At 45.3% G+C, this 12,931-nt stretch overlaps 1 protein-coding gene across 1 annotated transcript in view; it reads left to right on the top strand.

Annotated features, from left to right (window-relative positions):
* Positions 1-12,931, top strand: part of LOC115165111 (sodium-dependent phosphate transporter 2) — a 70,250-nt gene that overhangs the window by 3,474 nt on the left and 53,845 nt on the right. The window lies entirely within an intron of this gene.

Here is a 12,931-nt window from a genome sequence, read left to right as displayed (position 1 = left end):
GTGGCTGTAGTCTGTTGTCAGTGGCTGTAGTCTGTCAGTGGCTGTAGTCTGTCACTGGCTGTAGTCTGTTGTCAGTGGCTGTAGTCTGTTGTCAGTGGCTGTAGTCTGTCAGTGGCTGTAGTCTGTCAGTGGCTGTAGTCTGTTGTCTGTGGCTGTAGTCTGCCTGTGGCTGTAGTCTGCCTGTGGCTGTAGTCTGTTGTCAGTGGCTGTAGTCTGTTGTCAGTGGCTGTAGTCTGTAGTCTGTTGTCAGTGGCTGTAGTCTGTTGTCTGTGGCTGTAGTCTGTTGTCAGTGGCTGTAGTCTGTTGTCAGTGGCTGTAGTCTGTTGTCTGTGGCTGTAGTCTGTTGTCAGTGGCTGTAGTATGTTGTTTGTGGCTGTAGTCTGCCAGTGGCTGTAGTCTGTTGTCTGTGGCTGTAGTCTGTTGTCAGTGGCTGTAGTCTGTTGTCAGTGGCTGTAGTCTGTGGCTGTAGTCTGTAGTCTGTGGCTGTAGTCTGTTGTCTGTGGCTGTAGTCTGCCAGTGGCTGTAGTCTGTTGTCTTTTGCTGTAGTCTGTTGTCATTGGCTGTAGTCTGTAGTCTGTGGCTGTAGTCTGTTGTCAGTGGCTGTAGTCTGCCAGTGGCTGTAGTCTGTGGCTGTAGTCTGTTGTCTGTGGCTGTAGTCTGTTGTCTGTGGCTGTAGTCTGTTGTCAGTGGCTGTAGTCTGTTGTCAGTGGCTGTAGTCTGTTGTCTGTGGCTATAGTCTGTTGTCTGTGGCTGTAGTCTGTTGTCAGTGGCTGTAGTCTGTTGTCTGTGGCTGTAGTCTGTTGTCAGTGGCTGTAGTCTGTTGGCTGTGGCTGTAGTCTGTTTTCAGTGGCTGTAGTCTGTTGTCAGTGGCTGTAGTCTGTTGGCTGTGGCTGTAGTCTGTTGGCTGTGGCTGTAGTCTGTTGTCAGTGGCTGTGTCTGTAGTCTGTGAAGGTAGTCAGTGGCTGTAGTCTGTTGTCTGTGGCTGTTGTCTGTTGTCTGTGGCTGTAGTCTGTTGTCAGTGGCTGTAGTCTGTTGTCAGTGGCTGTAGTCTGTCAGTGGCTGTAGTCTGTCAGTGGCTGTAGTCTGTTGTCAGTGGCTGTAGTCTGTTGTCAGTGGCTGTAGTCTGTCAGTGGCTGTAGTCTGTTGTCTGTGGCTGTAGTCTGCCTGTGGCTTTAGTCTGTTGTCAGTGGCTGTAGTCTGTTGTCAGTGGCTGTAGTCTGTAGTCTGTTGTCAGTGGCTGTAGTCTGTTGTCAGTGGCTGTAGTCTGTTGTCAGTGGCTGTAGTCTGTTGTCAGTGGCTGTAGTCTGCCAGTGGCTGTAGTCTGTTGTCTGTGGCTGTAGTCTGTTGTCTGTGGCTGTAGTCTGCCAGTGGCTGTAGTCTGTTGTCTGTGGCTGTAGTCTGTTGTCAGTGGCTGTAGTCTGCCAGTGGCTGTAGTCTGTTGTCAGTGGCTGTAGTCTGTAGTCTGTTGTCTGTGGCTGTAGTCTGCCAGTGGCTGTAGTCTGTCAGTGGCTGTAGTCTGTTGTCAGTGGCTGTAGTCTGTTGTCTGTGGCTGTAGTCTGCCAGTGGCTGTAGTCTGACAGTGGCTGTAGTCTGTTGTCAGTGGCTGTAGTCTGCCAGTGGCTGTAGTCTGTTGTCAGTGGCTGTAGTCTGTTGTCAGTGGCTGTAGTCTGTTGTCTGTGGCTGTAGTCTGCCAGTGGCTGTAGTCTGTTGTCAGTGGCTGTAGTCTGTTGTCAGTGGCTGTAGTCTGTTGTTAGTGGCTGTAGTCTGTTGTCTGTGGCTGTAGTCTGTTGTCAGTGGCTGTAGTCTGTTGTCTGTGGCTGTAGTCTGTTGTCTGTGGCTGTAGTCTGTTGTCAGTGGCTGTAGTCTGTTGTCTGTGGCTGTAGTCTGCCAGTGGCTGTAGTCTGTTGTCAGTGGCTGTAGTCTGCCAGTGGCTGTAGTCTGTTGTCAGTGGCTGTAGTCTGCCAGTGGCTGTAGTCTGTTGTCTGTGGCTGTAGTCTGTTGTCAGTGGCTGTAGTCTGTTGTCTGTGGCTGTAGTCTGTTGTCTGTGGCTGTAGTCTGTTGTCTGTGGCTGTAGTCTGCCAGTGGCTGTAGTCTGTTGTCAGTGGCTGTAGTCTGTTGTTTGTGGCTGTAGTCTGTTGTCTTTGGCTGTAGTCTGTTGTCAGTGGCTGTAGTCTGCCAGTGGCTGTAGTCTGCCAGTGGCTGTGTCTGTAGTCAGTGGCTGTCTTCAGTGGTCTGTGTCTGTGGCTGTAGTCTTTGGCTGTAGTCTGTGTCCGTGGTTTGTGGCTGTAGTCTGTGTCCGTGGTTTGTGGCTGTAGTCTGTGTCCGTGGTTTGTGGCTGTAGTCTGTGGCTGTAGTCTGCGTCCGTGGTTTGTGGCTGTAGTCTGTGTCCGTGGTTTGCGGCTGTAGTCTGTGTCTGTGTCCGTGGTTTGTAGTCTGTGTCCGTGGTTTGCGGCTGTAGTCTGTGTCTGTGTCCATGGTTTGTGGCTGTAGTCTGTGTCCGTGTCCGTGGTTTGTAGTCTGTGTCCGTGGTTTGTGGCTGTAGTCTGTGTCTGTGTCCGTGGTTTGTAGTCTGTAGTCTGTGTCCGTGGTTTGTGGCTGTAGTCTGTGTCCGTGGTTTGTGGCTGTAGTATGTGTCCGTGGTTTGTGGCTGTAGTCTGTGTCCGTGGTTTGCGGCTGTAGTCTGTGGCTGTGTCCGTGGTTTGTAGTCCGTGGTTTGTGGCTGTAGTCTGTGTCTGTGTCCGTGGTTTGTGGCTGTAGTCTGTGTCCGTGGTTTGTGGCTGTAGTCTGTGTCTGTGTCCGTGGTTTGTAGTCTTTGCCCGTGGTTTGCGTCTGTAGTCTGTGGCTGTGTCCGTGGTTTGTAGTCTGTGTCTGTGGTTTGTGTCTGTGGCCGTGGTTTGTAGTCCGTGGCTGTAGTCTGTGGCTGTGTCCGTGGTGTGTAGTCTGTGTCCGTGGTTTGTGGCTGTAGTCTGTGTCTGTGTCCGTGGTTTGTAGTCTTTGTCCGTGGTTTGCGGCTGTAGTCTGTGGCTGTAGTCTGTGTCCGTGGTTTGTAGGCTGTGTCCGTGGTTTGTAGTCTGTGTCCGTGGTTTGTGGCTGTAGTCTGTGGTTTGTATTGTCATTTAGTGGGACTCTGCAGTGTTGAGGTTCATGTCATAAGTTACATGTTAATTAACAAGAAGGGGAAGAGTGTCTTTAAACACATGATGAGGGGGAAGAGTGGTATAATCTAATGATCAATAACCAATCAATAACCAATCAATAACCAATCAATAACCAATCAATAACCAATCAATAACCTAATTATAAGGGAGAGTGGTTGAAGGCTAGATTTTCCAACTGGCCAACAGGCATTAAGCTTGATGTCATTGATGATGACGGTATGTGGCCTATTTTCACTCAGACTACACTGTCTTAATCATTGTGGTGTGGGCTGTTCATTTAGACTACACTGTCTTAATCATTGTGGTGTGGGCTGTTCATTTAGACTACACTGTCTTAATCATTGTGGTGTGGGCTGTTCATTCAGACTACACTGTCTTAATCATTGTGGTGTGGGCTGTTCATTCAGACTACACTGTCTTAATCATTGTGGTGTGGGCTGTTCATTCAGACTACACTGTCTGAATCATTGTGGTGTGGGCTGTTCATTCAGACTACACTGTCTTAATCATTGTGGTGTGGGCTGTTCATTCAGACTACACTGTCTTAATCATTGTGGTGTGGGCTGTTCGTTCAGACTACACTGTCTTAATCATTGTGGTGTGGGCTGTTCATTCAGACTACACTGTCTTAATCATTGTGGTGTGGGCTGTTCATTCAGACTACACTGTCTTAATCATTGTGGTGTGGGCTGTTCATTCAGACTACACTGTCTTAATCATTGTGGTGTGGGCTGTTCATTCAGACTACACTGTCTTAATCATTGTGGTGTGGGCTGTTCATTCAGACTACACTGTCTTAATCATTGTGGTGTGGGCTGTTCATTCAGACTACACTGTCTTAATTATTGTGGTGTGGCCTATTTTCATTCAGACTACACTGTCTTAATCATTGTGGTGTGAGCTGTTCATTCAGACTACACTGTCTTAATCATTGTGGTGTGGGCTGTTCATTCAGACTACACTGTCTTAATCATTGTGGTGTGGGCTGTTCATTCAGACTACACTGTCTTAATCATTGTGGTGTGGGCTGTTCATTCAGACTACACTGTCTTAATCATTGGGGTGTGGGCTGTTCATTCAGACTACACTGTCTGAATCATTGTGGTGTGGGCTGTTCATTCAGACTACACTGTCTTAATCATTGTGGTGTGGGCTGTTCGTTCAGACTACACTGTCTTAATCATTGTGGTGTGGGCTGTTCATTCAGACTACACTGTCTTAATCATTGTGGTGTGGGCTGTTCATTCAGACTACACTGTCTTAATCATTGTATTGTGGGCTGTTCATTCAGACTACACTGTCTTAATCATTGTGGTGTGGGCTGTTCATTCAGACTACACTGTCTTAATCATTGTGGTGTGGGCTGTTCATTCAGACTACACTGTCTTAATCATTGTGGTGTGGGCTGTTCATTCAGACTACACTGTCTTAATCATTGTGGTGTGGGCTGTTCATTCAGACTACACTGTCTCGTGGCTAGATTATGGGGTAAACAGACTGTTCTGAGCCTCATCTCATCTAAATCACGTCACTTTTATGTAACACTTTATTTTACCAATTCATTTTTCATTGAACACTACGGTAACATGAAATGGCCATGGTCTGAACCATTGAACTCTACGGTAACATGAAATGGCCATGGTCTGAACCATTGAACACTACGGTAACATGAAATGGCCATGGTCTGAACCATTGAACACTACGGTAACATGAAATGGCCATGGTCTGAACCATTGAACATCTCTTTACAATGTTCCTATTAGATTACTAGTGAAAAGAAAAACATTTATGGTTTTCATAAAGGTTCAATTACATGAAAAATGTATGAAGAAAATGTTTGATCTTGGAATGTGTTTTCCCACAAGTCTATTGAATGTCTTGGACTAAGAATTAAGTCTATTGAATGTCTTGGACTAAGAAATAAGTCTATTGAATGTCTTGGACTAAGAATTAAGTCTATTGAATGTCTTGGACTAAGAAATAAGTCTATTGAATGAGTTGTTCCATGGAGTCTGAAACACGTGACTATTAAATGTTGATTTGATTTGAGCAGATGCAAACGCATCGACGTAGACTTTGTGATGTCATACAAATCACAGCTAGAAATGAGCAGGTGGTTTTTCTAAGGTAGCAAGTTGCTAGACTTTTATCTCATGTGTTTTGACAGTAAAGGACAATTTGTAATTTAGCAATTTTAGTTTGTTTATTTAAAAAATATCTATTTTTAAGGATTGAAACATTCAGAGAACATTTTATACATTTTTCATCGAGATATTAGGCTCGATACACTGGTAGGACCTTTTTCTTGAATCATAAAATACTTGTGTTGAAAATGTATCTAAAAAAAAAAAAGAAGCTTTTTATAGCCCCAGTGAAAATATTGTTTCGTGTAGAAAATTCCAGCTTGTCCAATTATTTTCTAAATCAATTTTGAGTGCTGGTATTTCTTTAAGCTGTCTAAAGCTGCAATGTACTTTTACAGAGGTGTGTGTGTGGGGGGGGGGTACCCTCTGGGGTTGTTTTGTCTCATGGCTGAGTGTTTGGATGTGAGCGTATATGTAAGGGATGAGTGTATAAATGCAATGGATTGAATGGAACCGTTCTGGGCAGAGACGGTAGGAGAGTTCTGTGAAGGTTCCAGAATGGATTGAATGCCAGCGTTCTGGGCAGAGACGGTAGGAGAGTTCTGTGAAGGTTCTAGAATGGATTGAATGGAACCGTTCTGGGCAGAGACGGTAGGAGAGTTCTGTGAAGGTTCTAGAATGGTTTGAATGGAACCGTTCTGGGCAGAGACGGTAGGAGAGTTCTGTGAAGGTTCCAGAATGGATTGAATGCCAGCGTTCTGGGCAGAGACGGTAGGAGAGTTCTGTGAAGGTTCTAGAATGGATTGAATGGAACCGTTCTGGGCAGAGACGGTAGGAGAGTTCTGTGAAGGTTCTAGAATGGTTTGAATGGAACCGTTCTGGGCAGAGACGGTAGGAGAGTTCTGTGAAGGTTTTAGAATGGTTTGAATGGAACCGTTCTGGGCAGAGACGGTAGGAGAGTTCTGTGAAGGTTCTAGAATGGTTTGAATGGAACCGTTCTGGGCAGAGACGGTAGGAGAGTTCTGTGAAGGTTCTAGAATGGTTTGAATGGAACCGTTCTGGGCAGAGACGGTAGGAGAGTTCTGTGAAGGTTCTAGAATGGTTCTGGTGTCTGCTGCAGCTGTCTTGTTCACTGTTTCCCCGTTTTAGAAACTCGCAAGCCTGACAATTCCCCCTGAGACACACACACACACACACACACACGTCTGATTCTGTGCCACAGTTAAACCACCTTCTGCACGAAAAATACTTGTTTTGATCACATGGACTGGGATATGTTCCCGGAGAGCCTCTGAGAATAACATTGATGTGTACACTTACACGATGACAGAGTTCATCAGGAAGTGTATAGGGGATGTTGTTCCCACTGTGACTATTAAAACCTACCCAAACCAGAAACCGTGGATAGATGGCAGCATTCGCGCAAAACTGAAAGCGCAAATTACTGCATTTAACCATGGCAAGGTGACAGTGTAGTTATTCCCTCTGTAAGGCAATCAAGCAGGCAAAATGTCAGTATAGAGACAAAGTAGAGTCACAAATCAACAGCCACATGAGACATATGTGGCAGGGTCTACAGACAATCACCGATTTACAAAAGGAAAACCAGCCACGTCGCGGACACCAACGTCTTGCCCGCTTTGAGGATAACACAGTGCCACCGTCGTGGCCCGCTCCGAATGTCAGTGGGCTCTCGTTTTCCGTGGCCGACGTGAGTAAGACATTTAAGCGTGTTAAAACCTCTTTTGGCGCGTGGACCGCTAGCGGGACACCTACGACCACATCCGGTGAAATTGCAGAGCGCGACATTCAAAATACAATAATCGGAATATTAAACATTCATGAAAATACAAGTGTTATACATCGTTTAAAAGCTTAACTTCTTGTTAATCCAACCGCGTTGTCAGATTTCAAAAAGGCTTTACGGCAAAAGCATACCATGCGATTATCTGAGGACAGTACCCCACATCAAAATACTTTTTCAACCAGCACAGGCGTCACAAAATCACAAATAGCGATTAAATAAATCACTTACCTTTAAAGATCTTCCTCTGTTTGCAATCCCAAGGGTCCCAGCTACAAAATGAATGGTCGTTTTTTTCGATAGAGTCCTTCTTTATATCCAAAAAAGTCAGTTTAGTTGGCACCAATGATCTCAGTAATCCACTCTTTCAACATACATACGAATCCAAAAAAGTTACCAGTGAAGTTCATCCAAACAAGTCAAACGATGTTTCTAAGTAATCCTCAGGTACTCTAATATCTAAATAAATGATAATATTTCAGACGGAGAATAGTATGTTGAATAGGGAAGATAAATAACGAAGGGCGCGCACCTCATTCACCCGCACAACAAGACTACTTTTCTAATGAGAGACACCTTGTAGTTCTTCCAACTACTTGTTCATTTTTCAAAAAACAAGTCTGAAACCCTTTATAAAGACCGTTTACATCTAGTGGAAGCCAAAAGAACTGCAATCTGGGACCTATCTATTTGTATTTCCCATAGGCAAGCACTGAAATGGCCTGTGACCTAAAAAAAAAAAACATTTCCGGATGGATTTTCCTCGGGTTTTTGCCTGCCATATCAGTTCTGTTATACTCGCAGACATTATTTTAACAGTTTTAGAAACTTCAGAGTGTTTTCTATCCAATGCTACCAATGGATATCCTAGCTTCTGGGCCTGAGTAACAAGCAGTTTACTTTGAGCACGTCAGTCATCCGAAGTTCCGAACAAAACCAGTGTCTTCAGAGCATACGCAGACCAGGTAGCTGGAGTGTTTACGGACATATTCAATCTCTCCCTATCCCAGTCTGCTGTCCCCACTGCTGTCCCCACTTGCTTCAAGATCTCCACCATTGTTCCTGTACCCAAGAAAGCGAAGGTAACTGAACTAAATGACTATCGCCCCGTAGCACTCACTTCTGTCATCATGAAGTGCTTTGAGAGGCTAGTCAAAGATCAAATCACTTCCACCCTACCTGACACCCTAGACCCACTTCAATTTACTTACCGCCCCAATAGATCCACAGGCGATGCAATCGCCATCGCACTGGACACTGCCCTATCCCATCTGGACAAGAGGAATACCTCTGTAAGAATGCTGTTCATTGACTACAGATCAGCGTTCAACACCATAGTACCCTCCAAGCTCTTCATTAAGCTCAGGGCCCTGGGTCTGAACCCCGCCATGTTCAACTGGGTCCTGGACTTCCTGACGGGCTGACCCCCAGGTTGTGAAGATAGGAAACAACACCTCCACTTCGCTGCTCCTCAACACAGGGAAAAGGAAAGGGGGATACCTCGTCAGTCGTCCAACTGAATGTATTCAACTGAAATGTGTCTTCCTCATTTAACCCAACCCCTCTGAATCAGAGAGCTGCCTTAATCGACACCCACGTCTTCGGCGCCCGGGGAACAGTGGCCCCACAAGGGTGCGTGCTCAGCCCCCGCCTATTCTCCCTGTTCAACCATGACCGTGTGGCCACCCCCGCCGCAACTCAATCATCAAGTTTGCAGACAACACAAGAGTAGTTGGCCTGATTACAAACAATGACGAGACAGCCTACAGGGAGGAGGTGAGGGCCCAGGAAAAGTGGTATCAGGAAAAATAACCTCTCCCTCAACGTCAACAAAATGGAAACAGCTGATCGTGGACTTCAGGAAACAGCAGAGGGAGCACACCTCTATCCACATCGGTGGGACTGCAGTAGAGAAGGTGAAAAGCTTCAAGTTCCTCGGTGTACAGATGACTGACCATCTGAAATGGTCCACCCACACCGACAGTGTGGTGAAGAAGGAAAACCAGCGCACCCCCTCCCCAAAAAAATTTGGAGGAAAAAATAACCGTTTTTATGTTTTTATTTTTTGTTGGACATAAAATACTGTCAAAACCACAGAAAATCAGCTCCAAGTGATTTCAATTTTGGAAATGTATTCCCACGCATAATTAGATATATGTGATCTTATACAAATGTAAGCAAGGTTTGAAATGATTTGTTTTAGTCAGATATTATATCTGTTCGGGGATCTTGATGACCATCCGTTCAAAGAAACAGATGGCTGAATCGAATTAATGATCCCTGACTTAGGCCAGGGTTTACCCAAACTCAGTTGAGTTGAATCAATAAATCACAGCACATATTTGATGTCTACACGTCCTGCTTTTACGGCCTGCTTTACTCCTATGGGTACACCTGCAAATGGCCGCCAGTCCATCCATTATGCCATCATTGACTTTTAACTGGGAACGCCTGTTCTATTAATTCTATTTCTAGAGGAGAAAATGTGAGTCTTTTTGCTGTTCGAACGGTTATGACGGTGAATGAGTCATTTGGCTGGCCAATAACAACAGTCATCCAAAATTCCATGACCGTCACAGCCCTATATCCCACTTTTGACACACGTTTGGGGACGGCAGGTAGCCTAGTGGTTAGAGCATTGGGCCAGTTACCGAAAAGTTGCTGGATTGAATCCCTGAAGTGACAAGGTACAAATCTGTCATTATTCCCCTGAACAAGGCCCACTGTTCCACGCTAGGCTGTCATTGTAAATAAGAATTTGTTAACGGACTTGCCTCGTTAAATAAAGGTAAACAATGACATATAGTAAACAACTTCTGATCAGATCCCTTTGAGGTCAGAGGTAGTTCCACTATACAGGAAATAGTACCACTTCCTGTAGATACATAACCTGTTGGATGTTCCAGTGGTGGAAAAGTACCCAATTGTCATACTTGAGTAAAAGTAAAGATACATTAATAGAAAATTACTCAAGTAAAAGTGGAAGTCACCCAGTAAAATACTACTTGAGTAAATGTCAAAAAAGTATTTGTTTTTTTAAACATACTTAAGTATCAAAAGTAAATGTAATTGCTCAAATATATTTAAGTAACAAAAGTTTAAAAAAAAAATGTATCATTTCAAATTCCTTATGAGCAAATCAGACGGCACCATTTTTATTTTGGTTTTAAATTGACGGATAGCCATGGGCCCCGCTCCAACACTCAGACAACATTTACAAACCAAGCTTTTAATGATTTAGTGAGTCCGCTAGAGAGGCAGTAGAGATGACCAGGGATGTTATCTTGATAAGTGTGAATTAGCAGGACAGGATAATTGTGTATAAAGTACTTTTGGTTGTCAATAAAAATGTATGGAGTAAAAAGTACATTATTTTCTTTCGGATTTTATTGAAGTAAAAGTTGTCAAAAATCGAAATAGTAAAGTACAGATAGCCCAAAAATCTACTTAAGTAGTACTTTCAAGTATTTGATTAAAAAAAAAATCAAATTGACAGAGAAAAGGCTGTGAGTGACGACGTCGTGCACAAAAAAAAAATACATTTTGCGGTTAAATTCCCATGTAACAAATAAAAATGACAAGTTAAATGGGTTTCCATACCTTTTTTCAAATCTACTGATGGTTTTTGTCACCATTTTTTTTTAACGTTATATAGCGAGTGTGCCCACTCTGTTATTGGCGCGTGTCCTCACTCCAACAGCATGCAGGGCGCACGTATAGCCTACATGATGAGATTATTATGGACAAAAGACAAACATCGATCATCATGTCACCAGAATAAAACCCTGGATATTTATTGCAAAGGAGCATCAAGCTCATCACCTCAGCACTTTCGCCACCCTGTGATGTTCATCATGATTTATTTCATCTGTAGCCTAATAAACTGAGTGTTTTCATGACGAGTCATAGTGCACAACATGTAATCGCGTGACACCAAATTTGGAAATAGAAACAGGGGGGGGGGGGGGACCAGGCAGTTGCCCAGCTCCACTGAGTTTTCTGATTGATGTTGGGCCAGCGACACACAGGGTCTGTCAGGGCTATGACCCTCTAAGTGTCCCAGAGAGGACTGAGCTGTGGGACGGAGAGAGAGGGTGGGCTGGTGTGTCTGGGAGGGGTGCAGGCTAGAAGAGTGGGATGTTTCGAAAAGAGCTCGGTAGCCCACGTGAACCCCAGAGCCCACAATATGTATTAGTCTGGTTTCAAGCTGTTTACATGGGGGGGGGGAGGCTTACTGTAGGGGACATGTGCAGCATTTACCTCTCAATTCATTTTGATCATTTGTGGGGAAACAAATCAGAAACAGGAAGTATTTAGTCCCATGGGGTATGGAGTTGGGTTTTTGATCAGCGGGGGAGAGATTTTCTCTGGGGGTTTGGAAGCGTGTGGCGGACAGTGTGTCACAGGCAGGACTAGCGTTGTACTCCTATCCAGGCCCGGGTTCAAATGCTATTCTAAATCATTTGAAAGACTTAAGCTGGGCTTGATTGAGCTTGCCTGGTGCAATGGAAGCAGGACCAATAGTTGAGAAATTGCCAACCCGGTTCATCTGGCACCTCAGTCAGGCTGAAGCAAATTCTAAAATAATTTGATAGATTTCAAATAGTATTTGAACCCAAGTGTGTTCTTGTCTATTCAGAGCCTGTTGTAGTTGACTCTTTGGCGGTACTGGTCTCTCTGACACATTCTGGTGGTGAGAGAAAATGTGTGTTGTTGTACGTACTCCCATCCTATGCCCAACAACCTGCTCAACACAGGCCAGCCCAAAACAGGCTAGCCCACACCAGCCCAACACAGGCCAGCCCAACACAGCCCAACACAGGCCAGCCCAACACAGGCCAGCCCAACACAGGCCAGCCCACACCAGCCCAACACAGGCCAGCCCAACACAGGCTAGCCCAACACAGGCCAGCCCACACCAGGCAAAACACAGGCTAGCCCAACACAGGTCAGCCCAACACCAGCCCAACACAGGCCAGCCCAACACAGTCCAGCCCAACACAGGCCAGCCCAACACAGCCCAACACAGGCCAGCCCAACACAGGCCAGCCCAACACAGGCCAGCCCACACCAGCCCAACACAGGCCAGCCCAACACAGCCCAACACAGGCCAGCCCAACACAGGCCAGCCCAACACAGGCCAGCCCACACCAGCCCAACACAGGCTAGCCCAACACAGGCCAGCCCAACACCAGCCCAACACAGGCCAGCCCAACACAGGCCAGCCCAACACAGCCCAACACAGGCCAGCCCAACACAGGCCAGCCCAACACAGGCCAGCCCACACCAGCCCAACACAGGCCAGCCCAACACAGGCCAGCCTACACCAGCCCAACACAGGCCAGCCCAACACAGGCTAGCCTACACCAGCCCAACACAGGCTAGCCCAACACTAAGCCCAGCTTGAGGCGGGGTCTCATTTGAATATTTGGGGGAAGTGGCTTGCACTAGTGTGGTCACAATATCAGAATTGTTTACTTCCATACCAGGTTTAGTATCACGATACTTGATACCAAAACAATACCACAACAAAAAAGGCGTATTAGCCAAAGTCACAGAATGGCACTTGATCCACACAGATAAACTCAGCTACTGCCCAGGAAGTTGGTCATCTTTTGGGTTCAATATGGTTACATTGGAAAAAAGTTGCGTCAATTTTTGTAAAAAAAAATTGGGGGGGAGACAGCCATATATGAATTAATTAATCAAATCATCCAATCAATTTTGACTTCGTTTTTTTTACCAATCTAACTATAAAACAACAATGGTAATAATTCATTTGAATAGTAAATCTCTATTGATAAACTGGGTAAATCAAGATGTAGCCTAGGTGTTTATAATACAGGTGAAGGCATATTATTCAATAGAAGTATGTCATGCATTGA

The sequence above is a fragment of the Salmo trutta genome, chromosome 27 (assembly GCF_901001165.1).
Source record: "Salmo trutta chromosome 27, fSalTru1.1, whole genome shotgun sequence".
In the NCBI taxonomy this organism is placed as follows: domain Eukaryota; kingdom Metazoa; phylum Chordata; class Actinopteri; order Salmoniformes; family Salmonidae; genus Salmo; species Salmo trutta.
This window is presented reverse-complemented; position numbering and strand designations above follow the sequence as displayed.